A 21,760-nucleotide genomic window follows, 5' to 3' on the forward strand; every position below is an offset into this window, starting at 1 on the left:
TGCTTGATCCCATTTTTTAGGAGAAATTCTTCCATTTCCTTTGAAACAAACTGCGGTCCATTGTCCATTACCATGGCTTCGGGAAAACCCTTACGAACAAAACCATCTTTAAAGAAATCGATAATTCTTCTGGACTCAGTGGAACCGTATATACCAATTTCTGCCCACCTCGAGAATTGATCAATTAAGACTATTAGATAGCTGGAACCACCTTTTCCACCGACAGGCCCAACAATGTCCGCAGCTACTACTTCCCAAGGTTTCCGCGGCATGTCCCTTACACACATAGGAGGCACCCTAGTCCTGTAAATTTTGTCGCTTCTGCAACAGTCTGTGCACTCCCTTACAAATCTTTCAACCATCAAATCCATCCCCAGCCACCAATAATCAAGACGAATCCTTGCCTTCGTTCTGCTCATACCTTGGTGCCCTTCAAGCCCCAACTCAACGATTTTGTTCCTCAACACTATTGGAACGACTAACCTTAGTCCACGTAACAGGACACCATCCTCCACTGACAATTCTTCTTTCACTCTCCAGAAACTCCCCAGATCCTTGTCCTGTTTAGCCTCATTCCGCTGGCCAAACCTGATTTGTTGACACACTTGTTGCAAGATCCTATCCTCAGCTACAGCTCTTACCCACTCATCTTGTTTTATCACACTTCCTGTCACAATGCACACGGAAACATTTCCTTGTTTCTCCTTCTCAGGCAACTCTTCCACCTCTGAACTCAATCTGGATAGGCAATCTGCAACTTTGTTGTAAGATCCTGGGACATAGTGCACCGTATAATTAAAATCCTGAAGACTGAGCACCCATCTACTGATTCTCCCGGAGATCAAATCTAGACCTTTTCTCATAAACACCTCCACCAGAGGTTTATGATCAGTAAGTATTTCAAACTCTCTTCCCCACACAAAATTCCTCAACTTATTGATCGCCCAAAACACACTCAGTGCCTCTTTTTCTATGGTGGAGTAATTGACCTCTGGTCCCCACAATGTCCGGGAACAAAATACTACGGGCTTAAGATCACTAAGAAGAAAACCACGGCACTTCTCTGATTTTTATGATGAAAGTCCTTTATTCCTTAGTTTTATATCAGGGAAGTACATGCCCTGATCCAATAGAATACATTCGACAACTGAATTGGAAGCCAATAACAATTTCCATAGTTGAGAGAAACAGCCGACACGTGTTTCGTCACCCTTGACTTTTTCAAGGCTTAAACAATGTAGGAGTGAAGTTTATATTGAAAAACTTCAAATAGTTTCGAAGATGTACGATCAATAAACAACGAGGTTAAGGCATAGGTCATGTGGAGAACCAGAGACCATAGTAAGTCTATTACTCAGCCAGTCAGTCATGGAGGAGGCCCGGCCGCAAGGGGTTCTGGCCCAGCCTGACTGTGAAGTGCTCACCCCGTATACACAGCCACACTTGTTGATGGGCTTAAGATCACTATTATCCATATCCTGCAACAATACTGCCCCCAGTCCAGTCTCACAAGCATCAGTCATAATCACGCACTTTTTGTTAGGATCAAACGACTTCAGCGACCCAATTGAAGATAACTCTGCCTTGATCTTATCAAACTCTCTCTGACATTCATCGTCCCACACAAACTCGGCATTTTTCTTAACAAGTTTTCGCATGCAGACTGTCTTAGATGCCAAGTTAGGCAAAAATTGAGCATGAAATTCTAACATTCCAAAATATGATAACAATTCTTCTTTTTTTCCCGGTGCACGAAGGTTCAAAATGTTCTTTACTAATTCTTCCCTGGGACATAGCCCTCCTGCTGTAATCTTATGCCCAAGATATTCAACTTCTGTTTTTCCAAAAAAACACTTCTTTGGCTTGAGGGTCAGACCATGGTCTCTGAGTATGCTTAGAACTCTCTTAACTCTCGAATTATGTTCATCTTCAGTCCTCCCATGTATCAAAATATCGTCCTGATAACACTTCACACCAGGTTCCGAACCAAACGGATTGTACATGAGTCGTTGGAACACAGCAGCTGCTGAAACTAAGCCAAACGGCATTCTTATGAACCTGAATGTGCCAAACGGAGTGATGAACTTGGTGTAGTCGCGTGATATCTGATGATACGCAGAAGTTAAATCAATTTTACTAAAATATTTAGAACCAAAAAGCTTTGTGACCATTTCTGTGATGTTCGGTAAAGGAAACTGATCACTGACCACACATTTGTTGAGGTTCCTCAGGTCTATGCACCGTCTCAGTTCTCCTGAAGGTTTCCTTGCTACTACAATTGGTGAAATCCATTCAGCTGACTCGACCAGCTCAATGACACCTTCATCGCAGAGTCTCCTAATTTCTCTCTCCACATCATCTTTTAGAGAGATGGGAACGGGACGCACCTTTGTTGCCACTGGGATGGAGCCTTTCTTCAACTTTATGTGATAAGAATATTTCTTCAAGCAGCCTAATTTCCCACTAAAAACGTCCTTGAACTCCTTGACAAATCCAGGCAAAAGCATTTTTTCCTGCACTTCCAACTCATATATGCGATGCAAGGCATTAACATAGTCCTCCTTGATCATGACTGGTGAAGGAGAATTTGGATCCAGAATGACCCTCAACTCTCTCTGATGAGGCCAGCTTAAAACACTATGGTGGTCATTACAACCCTGGCGGACGGTGTTAAAGCGGCGGTAAAACCGCCAACAGGCCGGCGGTAAGAAAACTGGAATTATGACCGTGGCGGGAACTGCCAACAAAGACAGCCACTTTAACACTCCGACCGCCACAGCGGTACAGACAAACAGCGCGGCGGTCACCGCCAACAGACAGGCGGGAGACAATGTACCGCCCACAGTATCACAACCTACCAATCGGCCACCTTTTCCGGGGCAGATTACCTGCGGATAAAAACACGGCGGAAACAGCCATTTCAAAGGGAAAACGCTCACCTCTACACACTCTACGAGGAAGAGGGTCACCATGGAGCCGGAACTCCATATTCTCCCAGCAATAGTCTTCCTGCTCCTATACGAGGATCATCAACGCCGGGGGCAAAGAGCACGGTGAGTACTGCACCTACGACATAGGGGAGTGAGGAGGCAAAAAACAGGGACACACACAACCAACATCCCAACCCACACCCCGAAGCTCACCCACTACAACACACACACCAATGCATATCTATACATTACAGTAACACCCCCAACACCCACGGAAGAATGCAAACACAAAAGGAAATGAGTTAAACCATTGTAATATCTCAAAATACAGGAAGCAAATATATACATATATACACTATCAACAAACTATACACCACGATTAGTAGTGCAGGTGATGCACCATCCATTGTCCATGGACCACTTGGCCCAAAATGCATGGGCGAGGCCCACTCAAGATACCTGATCAAAACGGAGAGAACACTGCTGGGGCATCAGATAGAAATACAACAGGCACCTCAGGGGTAAGGGAAGGGGGGGCACCTCAGCCAGATGAGTGCACCACGCCAGATCCACGAGGGGCTCCATGGCAATTGATGTCTCCTAGGGAGTGCAAAGCCACAGTCTCTCAAGTCTCTACAGTGGGTGGGTTGCCCACTGTACCATCCTGGGGAGTGCAAAGCCACAGTCTCTCAAGTCTCTGCAGTGGGTGGGTTGCCCGCTGTACCATCCTGGGGAGTGCAAAGACACAGTCTCGCAAGTCTCTACAGTGGGTGGGTTGCCCGCTGTACCATCCTGGGGAGTGAAAAGCCACAGTCTCTCAAGTCTCTAGAGTGGGTGGGTTGCCCGCTGTACCATGCTGGGGAGTGCAAAGCCACAGTCTCTCAAGTCTCTAGAGTGGGTGGGTTGCCCACTGTACCATCCTGGGGAGTGCAAAGCCACAGTCTCTCAAGTCTCTAGAGTGGGTGGGTTGCCCACTGTAACATCCTGGGGAGTGCAAAGCCACAGTCTCTCAAGTCTCTAGAGTGGGTGGGTTGCCCACTGTACCATCCTGGGGAGTGCAAAGCCACTGTCTCTCAAGTGTCTACAGTGGGTGGGTTGCCCACTGTAACATCCTGGGGAGTGCAAAGCCACAGTCTCACAAGTCTCTACAGTGGGTGGTTTGCCCACTGCTATATCCTGGGGAGTGCAAAGCCACAGTCTCTCAAGTGGATAACAGTTTCCACTGGTTCTGGAGGGGGCATTGTGCCCAGAGTGCAGCACACACCCCGTGACGGTCCAAGTTGCTTCACTGCCCCTGCCGCAAATGGGCTAGCCGTGCATTCCATGGCGGTCTTTGCCCTGTTCAGCGGTCCCTGGCCTGTTCAGGGGTGCTTGCGTTGCCAGTGTCAGACCTGTTCAGCGGTGCATTCCATGGCGGTCTTTGCCCTGTTTAGCGGTCCCTGGCCTGTTCAGCGGTGCTTGCGTTGCCAGTGTCAGACCTGCTCAGCGGTGCATTCCATGGTTGTCTTTGCCCTATTCAGCGGTCCCTGGCCTGTTCAGCGGTGCTTGCGTTGCCAGTGTCAGACCTGTTCAGCGGTGCATTCCACGGCGGTCTTTGCCCTGTTCAGCGGTCCCTGGCCTGTTCAGTGGTGCTTGCCAAGGTCGTCCTTCATTGCCCAGCAGGGCTGTGGCTGGCGGTCCTTCATGGGTCAGCTGGGCTGTGGCTTGCGGGGCCCTCCTGGCCAGCTGGGCTGTGGCTGGCAGTGGCCTCCTGGCCAGTGACTCTGGGGCTGGCGGTTGCCTCCTGGGCAGTGACTCTGGGGCTGGCGGTGGCCTACTAGCCAGTGATGATGGGGCTTGCGGTGGTCTCCTGGGCAGTGACTCTGGTGGTGGCCTACTGGCCAGTGACGATGGGGCTGGTGGTGGCCTCCTGGCCAGTGACTCTGGGGCTGGTGGTGGCCTCCTGGCCAGTGACTCTGGCAGTGGCCTCCTGGGCAGTGACGATGGGGCTGGCGGTGGCCTCCTGGGCAGTGACTCTGGCGGTGGCCTCCTGGCCAGTGACGATGGGGCTGGCGGTGGCCTCCTGGCCAGTGACTCTGGGGCTGGCGGTGGCCTCCTGGGCAGTGACTCTGGCGGTGGCCTTCTGGCCAGTGACTCTGGGGCTGGCAGTGACCTCCCGGCCCGTGACGATGGGGCTGGTGGTGGCCTCCTGGGCAGTGACTCTGGCGGTGGCCTCTTGGTCAGTGACGATGGGGCTGGCGGTGGCCTCCTGGGCAGTGACTCTGGCGGTGGCCTCCTGGGCAGTGACGATGGGGCTGGCGGTGGCCTCCTGGCTAGTGACTCTGGGGCTGGCCTCCTGGGCAGTGACGATGGGGCTGGCGGTGGCCTCCTGGGCAGCAGGGATGATGGTGGTCCTCTCCACCGTGCTGCTCCTCCCAGACTTTGGAGATTTCTTCTGCCCCTTCCCCACCTTGGGAGGAGTCACAGCTGAGTCGACACTCCCCCCGGGACCCTTGTGAGCGGCTTTGCTGGCTGGAGTCTTCCCCCTCTCCCGTCGGGCACTGGCCAACTTCTGTTGCTTCACAGCGGGGGGACTGGCTGTGCTGTGGCTCCGTGCCACACTGGCTGTCCTGGTGGCCGGTGCGCTCCACATACCTGTAACAACAGGCACTACTGGTCCCGGAGATTTGTGGGCTGAGGTACTAGTACGGGACCTATGAGTTGGATGGGGGGTGGTGGGAAATAGGTTAAGGGGGGCCAGGAAATGTTTTTAGGAGACACTGGGACGGGTAGATGGAGGGGGTTTGGAAGTGGAGGAAGAGGTGGTGGTTGTAGGAGGTGTATGTTTTGTTGATTTGGGTGCAGGTGCATGGGCTGGAGGCTGTCGTGAGGTAGATGGCTGTTGGGTGGGTGTGTGCCTGCGTTTGCGTATCTTGGGAGGGGGCATCACAGACACACTGGGAGAGGACACAGGGGACGTGTAAATGGGAGTGGGGGTGGTGAGTGCACGTGAGCGGGGTGTGGTGGTGGGTGTGCTGGTGCGGGACGTAGTGGCTGTAGTGGTAGTGCATGAAGGTGTGAGTGTAGATGAGACTGGGAGGGAGACGAGGAGGAGGGGGACACAGTGGAGGCAGTGGATGTTGGTGTGTCTGTATGTGTGTGATGCTTGCGTGAGTGCCTGTGGGAAGTGTGGTGCTTATGTTTGCCTGAGCTTCCCTTGTGTGTTGACGTGTGTGCATGCTGGTCTGTAGGTGTGCTTGGGATAGGCTGAGGTACAGGGGATTGGGTTGGGGTGGAGGAAGTTGGAGGGGGGAGGCTAGACACAGGGACAATGGCTGTCATCAGTGCTGAGGCCAGAGTTTGCAGGGTTCGATGAAGGGCAGCCTGACCAGAATGAATACCCTCCAGGAATGTATTTGTGTGTTGCAATTCCCTTTCTACACCCTGGATGGCATTCAAAATGGTAGACTGCCCAACAGTGAGGGACCTGAGGAGGTCAATGGCCTCCTCACTGAGGGCAGCAGAGGTGACTGTGGCAGGGACTGAGGTGCCTGGGGCGAAGGTGATGCCCACCCTCCTGGGTGAGCGGGCACGGGGCGAAGGCTGAGGGGCTGCTGGGAAGGCGGTGCTGGTAGGGGGGGTGGCGGCTGTACCTGTAGAAGTGGGGGGCACAGATTGTGCTGCCACCACAAGGGAGCTCCCATCGGAGGACGAGTCCCTGTCACTGGTTGCAGATCCTGTGACTGCTGTGGTGCTTCCGTCGCCCTCCGTCCCACTGGTGTATTCTAAGTCTGTGGTGTGGGCCTCCATGGCCATGTGGGATGCAGCTCCTTCGTGCTCCGGTGCCACTGTACCTCCGCCTGATGATGCTGATGCACACAAGAACAGGGAGACCACAAAAAGGGGGGAGGGGGCGACAGAATGGCTTACCGCTAGCGTTGGCGGACAATACAGACACAGCAGCCCCCTGCACTACGTCGCGCTGTTGGGCTCTACAGTTGCAATTCCTGGGATATGGCCTACATGGCTATGGTCGACATCTGCACACATAGATGACACAGGGACATGAATACCTGTACTTGGCACTCTACAGAGGTGGGGTGGGGTGCCACATGGCCTGCATTACGGAGGGGCCTAGCCTACGGAACTCGCCCTGGCCTAGGGAAACCCACAGCCCTCCTCCCCCACCCAGACACCTTCACTGCGCGCAAAGTCCGCTGAATGATAGTGTACTCACCCCCTTGTGTCTGCTGTGATGCCCTCAAGATCCCAGCCAACTCAGGGTAGGCCACCGCCAGGATCCTGAACATCAGGGGGGTCATGGTTCGATGGGCACCCCTCCCACGTTGGGAGCCTCCGCCGTCTTCTTGCTCCAGCGGCGAATGGGTGCTCCGTCTATGGTGGACTCCCGGGGTCCAGACGTCCTTGGCGATGGCATGCCAAATATCCTTCTTCTGGTGGGCACTGACCTACACGACATGTACAGGGGAAGAAGAGAAGTCATTAACAACTGCACCGTCTAAGTGATTGGCCCCCATCCCTACCCTTGCCATGTGGCACATGCATTCACAGTCCTTCATGCACGCAGAACTGTGCCCCCTTCCTTCTTACAACCAGCCCTCTCCACACAGGCATAGCCCATGCAACATGCTCCCTGTGTACTTACCTGTTGGTCTGGAGGATCGTAGAGTAGCGTGTACTGGGGGAGGACCCCGTCCACGAGCTTCTCCAACTCCTCTGCAGTGAAGGCAGGGGCCCTTTCCCAAGACGCACGAGCCATTGTCTCTTCCAGACCGAGGTCACAGCAGCACTTGCAGTGTAGGTCCTCTCCTGTCGAAGATCAGGTATCGAGTGATTGAACAGATAGAAAATCGCGGTCATGTCCGCAGCGGTCACGTCTGTGGCGGTGCGTGCCATCACCGCCGGCGTACATCATCATTGGCTCCTGGGACCCTTAGGGTCCAATGTTAACCAGTGCAGCATTGCGCCGCGGTCTTCAACCGCCTACCGCGACGGTGTACAACACAAGCGCAGTTACTTCACATCCCATTGTCCTACTTTAGAGGTCAGGGAGCCGCCATTTCAGGGGCCCACATGCCCTAATTACCAACTGCATCACACAGACCTAGGCCTTGTCGCACAACATTAATACAGGCCACATTTTGTGTATGAATGGTGTTCTGTGTAGACTGTGGGTACATACCTCTGAGTTGTTTGACTCTGTGGTCGCTGTTGTCATTCCTAGGCACCATCTGCTGGGACATGTGAGGAGATGGCAGAATCCTCCGGTGTACCGACCGCTGGTGGACCTGTCGACAATGGAGGAAAGACATTTGATCATCACCTACAGGTTTGACCGTGCCACAATCCAGGAACTGTGTACCCAGTTGGAGTCAGACCTGATGTCAGCAATCCGCCATCCCACAGGGATCCCCCCTCAAGTGCAGGTGCTATCAGTGCTCCATTTCCTAGCAAGTTGGTCATTTCAAACAACAGTGGCCATGGCATCAGGGATGTCCCAGCCTATGTTTTCAAACGTGTTGTCCAGAGTGTTGTCTGCCCTGCTGAAACACATGTGTAGCTACATCGTTTTCCCTCAGGTGGAGGATTTGCCTACAGTGAAAGGTGACTTCTATGCCCTTGGACATATCCTTAACATCATAGGTGCCATTGATGGGACCCATGTCGCTCTGGTTCCCCCCACAGGAGTGAACAGGTGAACAGGAACCGGAAGAGTTATCATTCCATGAATGTACAGATGGTAAATGCTATGTTCCCTGGCTCTGTGCATGACACCTACATCCTGCGGAATAGCAGCATCCCTTATGTGATGGGTCAACTCCAGAGGCACCGGGTGTGGCTATTAGGGGACTCTGGTTACCCCAACCTCTCATGGCTACTGACCCCAGTGAGGAATCCCAGGACCAGGGCAGAGGAACGCTACAATGAGGCACATGGGCGGACTAGGAGGGTGATCGAACGCACCTTCGGCCTCCTGAAGGCCAGGTTCAGGTGCCTGCATATGACAGGTGGATCCCTATTCTACTCACCAAAGAAGGTGTGTCAGATCATCGTGGCCTGCTGTATGCTTCACAACATGGCTTTGCGACCACAGGTGCCTTTTCTGCAGGAGGATGGTCCAGATGACAGTGTTGTGGCAGCTGTGGAGCCTGTGGACAGTGATGAGGAGGAAGCAGAGGAAGAAGACATTGACAACAGGGACTCAGTTATCCAGCAATATTTCCAGTGACACACAGGTGAGAACACATTCCTGCCTACTACAAGTACTTTCACACTTCTACCTCTATCCTGTCTGTCGATTTCAACCAGTATATGGAAACTGAGTTGCACATTTCCCTTACAGTTTCACAGGTGTGGTTTACAACGTGTGTCATCTGCTTAGATTCCTAATGGACTTGAGATGTGTGACATAGGTATGTTGACATTACATTTGAAAACGCATTTTGTCACTGTCATTGCTAATACACATTTTCTAAATCACAGACTGACTCCAGATTGTGTTGTGCTTCAAGCGTGTTTCTTTAAGTGCTAAATATTGGAGGGGGGTTGTAACATGGTGAGGGGTAATGGTGGAGGAATGTCCATGGCAGAGTCCAGTCTATTAGTCTCACAAGTGCATTGCCCATATGGGCATAGGAAGTGGAGCTGGGGCAGCTTAAATAAGGACAGGGTTACAAAGTGGGACAGTGGGTCTCATTTCTTGGCGGGGTCTTGGCATCGTGCTCTGTCTTGTTCCTGGATCTAAGGGACTGCTTGCGGGGTGGTTCTCCGTCTGCAGGGGGTGGGCGTGCTGGTGTGGTGGTCCTGTGGCGTTGCCTCCTGTCCACTAGCGCCGGCGGGGTTGGTGGGCAGTTCATCGTCCATGCTAGTGTCAGGGGCCCCTTGGAGTGCCACAGTGTCCCTCCTGGTGTTGAGTATTTCCTTCAGCACCCCTACGATGGTGCCCAGGGCGGAGCTGATGGTTCTGAGTTCCTCCCTGAACCCCAAATACTGTTCCTCCTGCATGCGCTGGGTCTCCTGAAACTTGGCCAGGACCGTTGCCATCGTCTCCTGGGAGTGGTGGTATGCTCCCATGATGGAGGAGAGGGCCTTGTGGAGAGTGGGTTCCCCAGGCCTGTCCGCCCCCTGTCGCACAGCAGCCCTCCCAGTTCCCCTGTGTTCCTGGGCCTCCGTCCCCTGGACTGTGTGCCCACTACCACTACCCCCAGGTCCCTGTTGTTGTTGGGGGGGGGTGTTATCCTGGGTTCCCTGTAGTGGTGGACACACAGCTGATTGACGTGTCCTGGGGACGGAGGTCTGGGCCCGCTGGGTGGGTGCTGTGCTGGTGTTACCAGAGGGTGGAAGCTCTGTGGTGGCCTGTGACTGGGTGTGGGGAACCGACTGTCTTGAGGCCCACGATGGTCCGGGCTGGTCATCTGGATCCAGTTGGACAGAGCTGCTCTCATCACTGTGGGCCTCTACTGTGGGTGGGGTGGAGATGTCTGGACCCTCCTGTCTGGTGACGTTGGGTAGTGGTCCTGCAGGGGTGTAAAAGCATGATTATTGCATCTGTGTGTGTCATGGTGTGCAATGGGTGGGTGACCCTGTACCCCAGTGCTAGCATTCCTGTGTGGGGGCTTGTGTGATGATGGTTGAGGGGGGTGTTATTGGTATGTGCAGTGGGCATGCTTTAGTGATGGATGTCCATGCTTTGGTGTTGCATGCAGGTCTTGGTGTTGGGATGTGTGGTTTGTGTTATTAGTACGTTATTGAGGAGTTGGAGTGATAGGGAAGGGGGCGAGGGTGGGGGTCTGTGATAGCATGCAGTTAGGGTGGGGGATGAAGTAGTTAAAGGTTTGACTTACCAGAGTCCATTCCTCCACCTACTCCTGCAAGGCCCTCAGGATGCAGAATCTCCAAGACCTGCTCCTCCCATGTTGTTAGTTGTGGGGGAGGAGGTGGGGGTCCGCCGCCAGTCCGCTGTACAGCCAAGAATGGTCACAATGTCTTTAGGATGTTTTTTCTTCTCCGTGCCCATGGAGACTGATAAAATGCAGTCTTCAACCACCTTCACCGAAGTCTGACTCTTTTGTGATCTACAACATTTAGCAAAATGTCCTTTCGTGTTGCACAACCTGCAGGTTGAGTTCACTGCTGGGCACTTTTTGAAGGGTGCATAATGTCCTGTGTTCCCACAATGGAAACATCTAGCATCCTTGTACCGGCCCACCACATCTAGGTCACCTTTGTCCTCTTCACGTTTAATGCTGTAACCCTTAGCAGTAGGGAGTTCTCTCTTTGTGGAAATTTTACTTACTTCTACCTTTTTTTCCTTTTCCAGTTCATCTACACATGCCATGGTATGCTCCACACCTTTAGCAAGAACAATCACCTCTTGCAATGTTGGATTATCTTTGCTCCACAACTCTTGCCTGATCTTATCACTTGCACATCTCAACATGAACTGATCACGGATCCTTTCTTCAATCGTGCTCCCAAATTTACATGTTGATGCAAGTTTCCTGAGTGCAGTAATGTACTCTTCAATGCTTTCACCTGGTCTCTGCTCCCTCATGCCAAAATGAAAACGCTCCAAAATAGTGCTGATCTTAGGTAAAAAATGCAGATCAAGTTTCCTCAAACACATTTCAAACTCATTGAGATCTGTAGCTTCTTCACCAAGATCCGGTATGTTTTCAAATATCTCTTGACCTTCACAACCCAGACAATGCATAAGAAGTGCTGTCTTTCTCTCACTAGATAAATTCGTTCCACATACTCTTGAATAATGTAAAAATGATTTCTTCCACTTGGACCATTTTATTGGTGGTTCACCAGGTGTAGTTAGAAAGAAAGGAGGCGGTGGGATATTCTGCATTGTGTTGAACTTGTATTAATTTTTATGTTATTCTTTCTTCTTGGTTGTAAAAAAAAATGTAGATTTTACTGTTGTACTACTGGTAATAAAATAAATAAAGTTAACTTTCTTGACTAAACAGTCTCAGTTTACTTTCCAATACATCAAAGTCTATATCAAAATTGGTCTATTGTAGCATATATGTATATTTATAAGTCCATTTCCATATTAATGCTTCACTTTTATACACATCTATGTCCTTTTATTTTTTGTATCATTTAAGTCGTTTTCAATTGAAAGTAGTTGCTCTTCATTAATTCTTTGTTTCTTGCTCTTTATTATTATTATTTTTTAGCTGCCGAAAACGAGTGCAGTTTTCAGACTCCACTAGCTGTATCGAGCACGACTTCCAAACTGATACAGCCGCACTCTCTTAGCTGTATCAAGCGCGAGTGCAGCGTCAGTCTTTCAGTAAATAAATGACACGCGCGCTCGTGCAGAAGAGCGCGCATATAACAGGAGCTGATTCAGCTCGCGTCGGGGAGCGCGCGGAGGAGCGGTTAAGATCCGTAAAAGATTAAAAAAAAAAAAAAGGAAAAAAGGACAAAATAATTACATAAGGCAAACTTGAAGAGGTACCTTCAGATCAGGGATCTGATCTCCGTGATCAGTTTACAGACGAATACGTTTAGATTGGTTAGAAGATATCCTGATCTTCACAGCAGGATGCTTGTAATAACCGCAGAAACTGTAGACTTCTTGAGGTAGCCTTTCGTGTTGAGAAGTTCCACAGACCCTCGTCGCCAGTGTGGAAAAGATGAATCTTCATAACCTTCAGGGTATAACGTAGGTCCTTTTATTAGAACATCCCATCCACCATCAGCTAGGTACAACAACTTCCTTCCTTCTGATTTCCTTTTCTTCCACCCACATTCCACATTCTACTATGAAGTCATAGATGACCTCAGCCCAAGCCAAGGCTAGTGAGCATTCCATTCCGGCTGAGGTCACCCAAGACATATACCACACCCTGTAAAAAAAAATATATATATATATATATATATATATATATATATATATATATATATTTATATGTCCTCTAACCTGAGCCCCTATGCCCTTTGTTTCCCATGTGCTTCAAACTGTCATACCCGAAACACATAAGTTATTTAACAGGTGTATATCTTTAACTCTTCTTTGCACAATAATGTGACCTATGTCCAAAAAACGTGGACATGTATTTAAAATTATGGAAAGCATTAGGATACCAGGACAGTCCTCTGAAAAGCAGGACTGTCTAAGGAAATCCGGGACGTCTGGTCACCCTAGGCAGTCTGTGAAATAGTAATCTGGAACTGTCTGAATACCACTGTTGATTTTTTTATGTGTGTAATTTCTGTTAAACGGCTGCAGCTTCATAATGTTTATTTTTCATTGCAAGATATACTGTGCTTTTACGCTTACGTGCGACTGTAAGAGTTTCTAAAGTGAGCACAGTTTGACACTGGTGCCTGGGGGTCAAAGGGACTCGGCTGGAGCTGCAAGTGTCCAGGTCTAGGCCCTTTGTCATTCAGAGCTGCATGGGAGAGCGCACATTCTCACCTCTTCCTCAGCCTCTGCAAAGACAACGGCCTCGCACATCAACAGGAGGGGGAAGGCACTGTCTCAGAAGTTGGAGTGGGGATCGCTCTCTTTTGAAGTGAAATGCTCTCGGTATGCAGTACAGGCAAGGGGGTTTCCATTCTTAAGACTGGGAGAAGGTGGAATACAATACATTTACCGGTCAATGAGGTCACAAAGGATCAGGATCACGCAATGGCACAGGACTGCAAGGTACAAGTTCAGCAACCACTTGGCATTTCCATGTGCTGTAATTCAATTTCTTTTAAAACTAGAATAATACATATTGCCGATTTTATTATGGCTTAAATGGTCAGTTCATATATCCTGATGCTGTTTCTTTTTTCATCTCATTAAAAGTAAACATTAGATGGAGAATGCAGGACAGTGGCTCCCTTTATAGCTGTGTTTCTTCTGTGCTTGGTAACAGAATTTTGAAGTGTTGTCATTGCATTCTATGATATTCACTTTTAATGTGGCCTTAAAGGATGTTTCCATCCCCACAGCCACAGCCCCTATATTCAGAAGGGGCTTCAAGGACAGATGCATTTTTGAAGCCAGGAATGGCGTGGACAAGGTCCCTTGTGCTTTACTGTTTGATTACCATATTCAGGTCTTCAAAGAGGTGATTGTCCTTCTAATTATTGATGTAAATCACATAATGCTTAAATCCATTAAATATGTAAGACCAGGAAACCAATGCATCGCACTTTCATGGTAGGGAGAAACAGATATTTTTGTTATTAAAAAACATAGATCCCATGCTTAAATCATAAGCACTTTAAAAGGAACATTCGGGTATGTGATTTGTATTATTGTGGTTGACTATTCATTTCATTCACCCATAATGACTAAAGGGCTGTGCTGAGAAAATAAACTTGAAACCTGCAGAGTTGAGTGTTTAACTCACCCAGTTAGATTGAAATGCAGTGCTGAAAATAAAGAGATATGTGGACAAAAGGAAAAATATTGATTGTTTTTGCCTAGTGTAATGAAAAGCATTAACAGGTTTCACCAAAGCATGGGACAGCAATGTCATGGGCAGGAATAGTGCAAGCCTCCTTAACACAAGGAACAGCTATTATACAAGTAGCAAGTGCAACATGTGCAACTGCAGAGTCACTGTACAGGACAAGGACGGTAAGTCTAGAGGCTAATGTTGGAGTAATAGCCGCAACCGCTTCACTCTATGGGCTGACCAAGACATTTTCAGCCATGTTTATCTGTACTTCCAGGGCTTCCATTTCTTGGTGATGCTGCTGTATGGCAGCACAATAGTATGAGAAAGCCCAACCCTTTAGGACCTTTTTAAGGGCATCCCAGAGTGTGGTTAGTGACTCCACCATGTTCTTGTTGGGAGAAAGATAACAAGTGTCTCTTATATTCCCCAAAACTGGTATCTCTAAGCCACCTGGTGTTTAAGCACCACTGTCCCAGCTGTCAAGCTCCCGCCAGGATGAACTTTATTCGTATCGGGCACGATTCATTAAGGCTTGGGGGAGGATTTGTGCATCCAATAGTTTGTATGTCACTGGAGGGCATAATAGAATAGAAAAGTCTAGTGAAGGATCTGTGAGTGTGAATAGAACAAATATTTCTTAGATGCCAAGTGCAGCAGGCATCATGTATCTGCAAGGGCTAACATTTGAGCCCATTTGCCCATCACCATGGATTTGTGAGGTTGTACACTGTCAATATCTAATCCGGGAAACTTAACACAGTGGAAGGCACCTCCCACAATAGTGTGCCCTGGTGGGTAATGCAGTAGCTCTAGGGTCAGGGCTTGGAGTGTAGCCTCAGTTGAAGTGGGGGGTGCATAGCCTGATGCTGTGGTCCAATAGGCCTTGCCCATTTAACTCTCCCTCCCTGAAATAGATTGTCCTCCCAGACCGGGGGATGGTTGCAAAGCAAACACTTCTGTACAGGGAAGCAGTAGGAAGTGTAATTAAGCAGCGCCCCTAGTGGCAGTCAGTGTCTGGCAGAAGCATTAAGAGGCTGTCACTGATTAGACCCTCCAGCGTGGACCAATTTCAATACTTGTAGGCACATTTCTTTGAACTCAAAATAAAGGATTGACTTTCCGCATGTTTTTCTCCAAGCTCAAATAAACATCAGTGATTTCACAACATTTTGATGAACTTTAAATCAAGTGTAATAGGATTATGAAACTCTAGTTTAAGGCACGTTTTATTATACTCATGACTCAAAATTGATCTGATGTCTGAAAACGTTCTTATTTCCTTTATGTGCTGTACTCCTCCTCCTGCTTCCTCACCCTCCGCATGCTCCGCAAGATCTTCCGCTAGATCCCCACCGACACCAGGAAAACCGTGACCCACGCCCTAGTCACCAGCCGCCTGGACTACGGCAACACCCTTTATGCTGGGACCACCGCAAAACTCCAAAAACGTCTGCAACGTATTCAAAACGCCTCCGCCCGCCTCATCCTCGACGTACCCCGCAACAGCCACATCTCCGCACACCTGAGACACCTGCATTGGCTCCCAGTCAGCAAAAGGATCACCTTCCGACTTCTCACCCACGCACGCAAAGCCCTCCACGACAAGGGACCTGAATACCTCAACCGACACCTCAGCTTCTACGCCCCCACCCGTCTCCTCCGTTCCACCGGCCTCACGCTCGCTGCCGTCCCTCGCATCCGCCGCTCCACGGCGGGTGGGAGGTCTTTCTCCTACCTGGCAGCAAAGACCTGGAACACCCTCCCCACCAGCCTCAGGACCACCCAGGACCACTCCGCATTCCGGAGACTCCTCAAGACCTGGCTTTTCGAGCAGCAGTAACCCTCCTTCCCCCTAGTGCCTTGAGACCCGCACGGGTGAGTAGCGCGCTCTATAAATGTTAATGATTTGATTTGATTACTAGTATTGGGAGCTGTGAAACCTTGTAGGCTCTAAAGTGAGCACTGCACCATTTCAATAGGACTGGTGAGTGGATGAAATACCCAAAATACCCCCACACCTTGCCAAAGCCAGCACTGGAAAGGAAATGCCTTGTTCTGGGATGTTGGGAAAGTTGGATGGGGTATGAACTCTGACACTCCCACTTTGCCATGCATGCCATCAAACTGCAGGAACAGAGCCTCCAAAAATCATATGTTGGCTAAGGGCTTTATCTAACACTGCCTGTAGGCTCTGAATCTTCTCTGCCCAGACCTTGCTGAGTTTTGCTTTATATAAAATCACCTTTCCTCTAAAGGTGGCCATAAAAACTTTCCAACCATAAAGATAGGGGCCAAATTATTGTTTATTTCAAAGAACCCATGAATAAACTGTTCAGTGTCTCTGACCCAAGCTTGGTCCCACAGCAGGGCCCTATCGAATTGCCACCTAGACTTTTTTTTCTAAAATTAGCACCATGATACGATTGAGGGATCCAAAAAGGATTAGCTCTGATCTCGGCAGGGCCACTTATTAATCACTGTGTCAGAAGAAAGAAGTCTTAGCGAGAGTTTGACCTGAATCTTGGGTAATAATAAGTAAATTGGGAAAAATTAGGATGGATCAATCTCTAAGGATCCACCAAAGCTAAATTCTGTTAAACATATTGAGTAGTTTGGCGGTTCTTGGCTTTAACTGCCTCCTATATCTTTTAGATGCATCATACCTTAATTCTTGAATACAATTGAAATCCCCCAATTACTAAAGAACCCTCTGTCTGTATTGTCAAATTAAAGATTGGTTCAAGAGCCTCCGCATCATCTGTTAGAGGACCATAGAAATAAAATAAAAATCAAGACCTGATTAGCCACCCTAACTTTCAGTCAAATCCACCTATCCTTATTGTTCCTGTAAACTGTCTTAATTTCCCAAGTTAAAGAGCTAGAAAACAATATAGCCACACCTCGTACTGCTGCATAGACATAGAACTCCAATGAGTATTTTCCTGGGGCATGAATTTTGGGCATAATACTTTTAAAGTGGGTTTCCTGAAGCAAACTAACATTCTTATTTAAAGAGGTTCGCCATGTCAACAAAGTCCCACACTTCTGTCTATTGAACAACCCATTGACATTACAGGTAATTATTTTGATCTGTTGCTCCATTATTTTAAACTATTTCTGGCATAATCATTATCACACCTTTTTATATCTTACACTACTGCTATTGCACACTTATTTCTCATTGACACAAATTAGGTTTGAAAAATACACAAACAGCTGTACCCTACTTATTTTCTCTGCACACCAACTCGCCTCAACAACCCAGCTCCTCCCCTTCCTTGGATGTGGGATTATTACATCTAGCCAGCCAAGGCTCCCTGCTCTCACTTGGTACCCTGTTACCGCACTCAACGCTCCACGTGGTCTCCTCCCCTCACTAACCACTGTAAAAAAAAAAAAAAAAAGCTATTCAAGAATAAAGAAATTGATGGAAATTCACCTCCCTAGAAACAGAGATTAACCTCCCTAGAAACAGGGCATTCTCTTATCTTGCTCCAACAAATACAAATCACAACTTGGTATTTTTGAGAGGAAAGACTGAGCCTCCTCGATCACTGGGAAAACATGAAATTGACCATTGGCTAGAACCTTAAACTTATATTGCTGGATTATCAAGCCTTGAACCCCCAAAGTTAAAATTCTCAAACCAGTCCTTGAAATATTTTTCACCTTCGTGTGGCAGTGATAGAAAGAGCCAAGAACAGCCTCATATAAGTATTCTCTGCCAGCAAAAATAATTGTCTTTGAATTGATAAAGACAATATCCATTCTTTAATTCGGTAGTCTGCAAAATTGACCAGAACTGGTCCTGGATATCTCATATCCAGAGAGCACTGTGCAGGCACCCTGTGTGGCCACATAATCATGAGATCCATATCTTTCAGTTTGTTTTCAAGTCAACGGATGTTTTTCTGTTCAATCAAAACTATTTTGTTGAATGATACCACCCTGTCTTCCAGTAGTCTTTACGGGACCTGTTCAAGGCGTGGCTCAATTTTAGTCAATCGTTGATTCCTCAACTCAATTGTATGGGTGTGTTGCTACCAAAGCTCCCTTATTTCCATCAGTATTGTTTCAAACAGACATTTTAGCATCTCTGGCTGCAATTCAGAGGAATGACAGTCTATTTTAGGGTTACTGGCATACTCAGGAAGAGCGATCAAATCCAGAGGAAAACAATGGCCTTGGCCTACACTGTCCACAGGGTCTCGTACATCTGCAGCTGTTCGATCAGCCTGAATGGCTTCTGAGCTCAGAAACCTAGCATCCCAGAGGACTGGTCACCTGATTGGCAGCTATCTCCGTTCTTCCCATTGGATTTACTGAGTGGCTCCCCTTTCTAATGCTGACCATTGATTTTCTTCCTTTTATCAGCCTGGCTGGTTACTGATTTGTTGAATACTGGATAGTCTTCAACCTTACTAGACACAGTGTCTGGATTGTGCTTGCCATCTCCATTTATCTGGCCTGGGACCAACCCCACTTCATTCTGGTCACCCCTCTCAACATCATCCTGTGTGGCCCACACATTAGGCTGAACTGCACTGAATGAGCTTATCACAGAAGAGTTTGTTGTCATATTAAGGTCAAACTGCTCTGACTGGTCAGATTGGTCTTGACTAATCTCTGTATTGCGAAGCGAGCATTTCTCTGACATTTTCAGACCATCTCAGCACCTTTCAATTCTGCAAGCCACGGCAGTCAAACAACCTTGTGGTGCCCGTCGCTGTAATTTCTGGTCTGTAGGAGTGCTGTGAGCAGAGTAAATCACAACTGACAGTTTAGTATGAACTTGACTCATAATATACATAGCCACTCAGGTATACCCCTGCACACATCTACAGACACCTTTGAAATCCATTAAGCAGGGCGCTCTGCCCCGACTCCTCAAGCCAGCCACCCCCTTTCCTCAGGGCCTCAGGGGCTGTGAAGTTATGTTAGCTTACCATTGACAGCTGCTTCAATATTTCCACTCCTGGGCTGCTGGACCGCCTGAGAGCAAAACCCTCTGTCTGACTTGAGCCCCTTATCAAAGCAGCTGACCTGCTCCTCTTAAGTCACCTCCCTCTGTCATGCTCTTACCAAAGTTGCCACCAATGAAGCTGCTGAAGCTCCACTGGGACTCTCCAAGGACTCTGTGGCACCCAACGCCAAGCCAACTCTGAGCCGCCGCCAAACCAACATCCAGCGCATTTGGTCAGCGCATCAGCCACTACCAGCAGACTCATGCACAGGTGTGAGTGTAAGATAGAGGTGTCATGCACACAATGGGTGCTAGCAGCAGATCATGTGAGCAGCACCTGCTGCTCCTGTCACAAGCATGACTTTGAAGAGTCGGTCGTGGTTAGCTTTGTCAAGAAAGATAAAGCCCGTACAAATCCAAATTCATATCAACCTATCAGTCTATTAAAAGTGGATTACAAATTATATATGAAAAATTGGGTTGTCAGGCTTGTGCCTTGTGCGCAATCATTGATCCATTTCGATCAAAATGGCTTTCTGCCCAAAAGATCAATGACAGATCAATGACAGCTAATATTCCTCTATTGATACAAGTTATTGATTATTTTGCAGTCACTAAAGAAAAGGTGCCAATTTTTCTGATGTATTCAGAAAAGGTGTTTGACTTGGTCAATTGGCATACCCTTTTCTTTATGTTGGCCAGATTTGGTATCCCGGTGGCAATTGTAGATATGCTAAAAAAAGTTATATCAGGGGGCTGAGGATAAGATCATTATAATTTCTTTTGAAGCAGGGTTGGTAAAAATTAAGTATGGCACTCATCAGGGTTGTACCCTTTCCTTGCTTCTCATTACTTTTTTTTTTTATTGAACCCTTAGCTTCCAGGATTCATACAAATCAAACTATTTTATCACCTATTGAATGAATGGCAAAAATTTAATTATTTGTTGACGATTTTACATTTAAAGATCAATAAGTCTAATGTCCAGAACTCCATGATGGAAATTGACAACTTCACATGAAATTGTGTGTTATAAAATTAATCTGGCTAAATCCGAGTTATTATTGTTTAATTCATCTCGTTCCGAGCTCCCTGATGTTTTAATAGATGGTGCCACAACATCACGTTAGGTATTTAGGCCCATATTTATACTTTTTGACGCTAAACTGCGCTAACGCAGTTTAGCGTCAAAAAGTTTTGCGCCGTCTAACGCCATTCTGAAGCGCCATGCGGGCGCCGTATTTATGGAATGGCGTTAGACGGCGCAATCAGACCGGCGCTGCCTGGTTTGCGTGGGAAAAAACCACGTAGACCAGACAGCGCCGGCGTAGGGGGAAGATGGCGCATGGGCGTCTTAAAATGGGGCAAGTCAGGTTACGTCGAAAAAATCGTCTTAACCCGACTTGCGCCATTTATTTTTGACGCCCATACCCCATCAACATGACTCCTATCATTGTAAAGATAGGAGTCATGCCCCCTTGCCCAATGGCCATGCCCAGGGGACTTCTGTCCCCTGGGCATGGTCATTGGGCATAGTGGCATGTAGGGGGGCACAAATCAGGCCCCCCTATGCCACAAAAATAAAATATAAAAAATAAAAAATAAAACTTACCTGAACTTACCTGAATGTCCCTGGGGTGGGTCCCTCCATCCTTGGGGGTCCTCCTGGGGTGGGCAAGGGTGGCAGGGGGGGTCCCTGGGGGCATGGGAGGGCACCTGTGGGCTCATTTTGAGCCCACAGGCCCCTTAACGCCTGCCCTGAGCAGGCGTTAAAAAGTGGCGCAAATGCGCCGTTTTTTGCCACGCCAACTCCCGGGCGTCTCTTTTGCCCGGGAGTATAAATACCACGTAAAGGCCTGGGAGTCATTTTTTAGACGGGAACGCCTCCCTTGCATATCATTAACGCAAGGAAGGGGTTCACGCTAAAAAATGACGCACATTCCGGGAACTTTGGCACTATTCGCCTCTAACGCCATAGTATAAATATGGCGTTAGTTGGCGTTAGTTTTGCGTCGAAATTGCGTCAAAAAAAACGACGCAATTTCGGCGCAAACGGAGTATAAATATGGCCCTTAGGGATTTACAAACAATTTTTCACAACCATTTCATTTAAGCTACGGAGAAACTCTTGCTAAAACTAAAAGGCTATTTGATATATGGTCTCTTTTGGCTATTTCCTTGGTAGGTAGAGTTGCTCTGGTCAACATGTTTGTCTTCACTTGTTTTTATTTCTTTTCCTTAACCTTCTTTTAAGGATACTCGTGATTATTTTAAAGTAGTAGATATGGTTATTAGAGGTTTTGTTTGGGCAAAAAAACAACCTTGTTTAAAAACATATAGTTTTACAGCTCAATACAATATAGGGAGGTCTAGCACTGACAAATTTTAGGACATATTATCGGGATGCCCTAATTGATTTTTTTTTGGTTCAGTCAACATCAAGCAATACT

The sequence above is a fragment of the Pleurodeles waltl genome, chromosome 4_1 (genome assembly GCF_031143425.1).
Source record: "Pleurodeles waltl isolate 20211129_DDA chromosome 4_1, aPleWal1.hap1.20221129, whole genome shotgun sequence".
NCBI lineage: Eukaryota > Metazoa > Chordata > Amphibia > Caudata > Salamandridae > Pleurodeles > Pleurodeles waltl.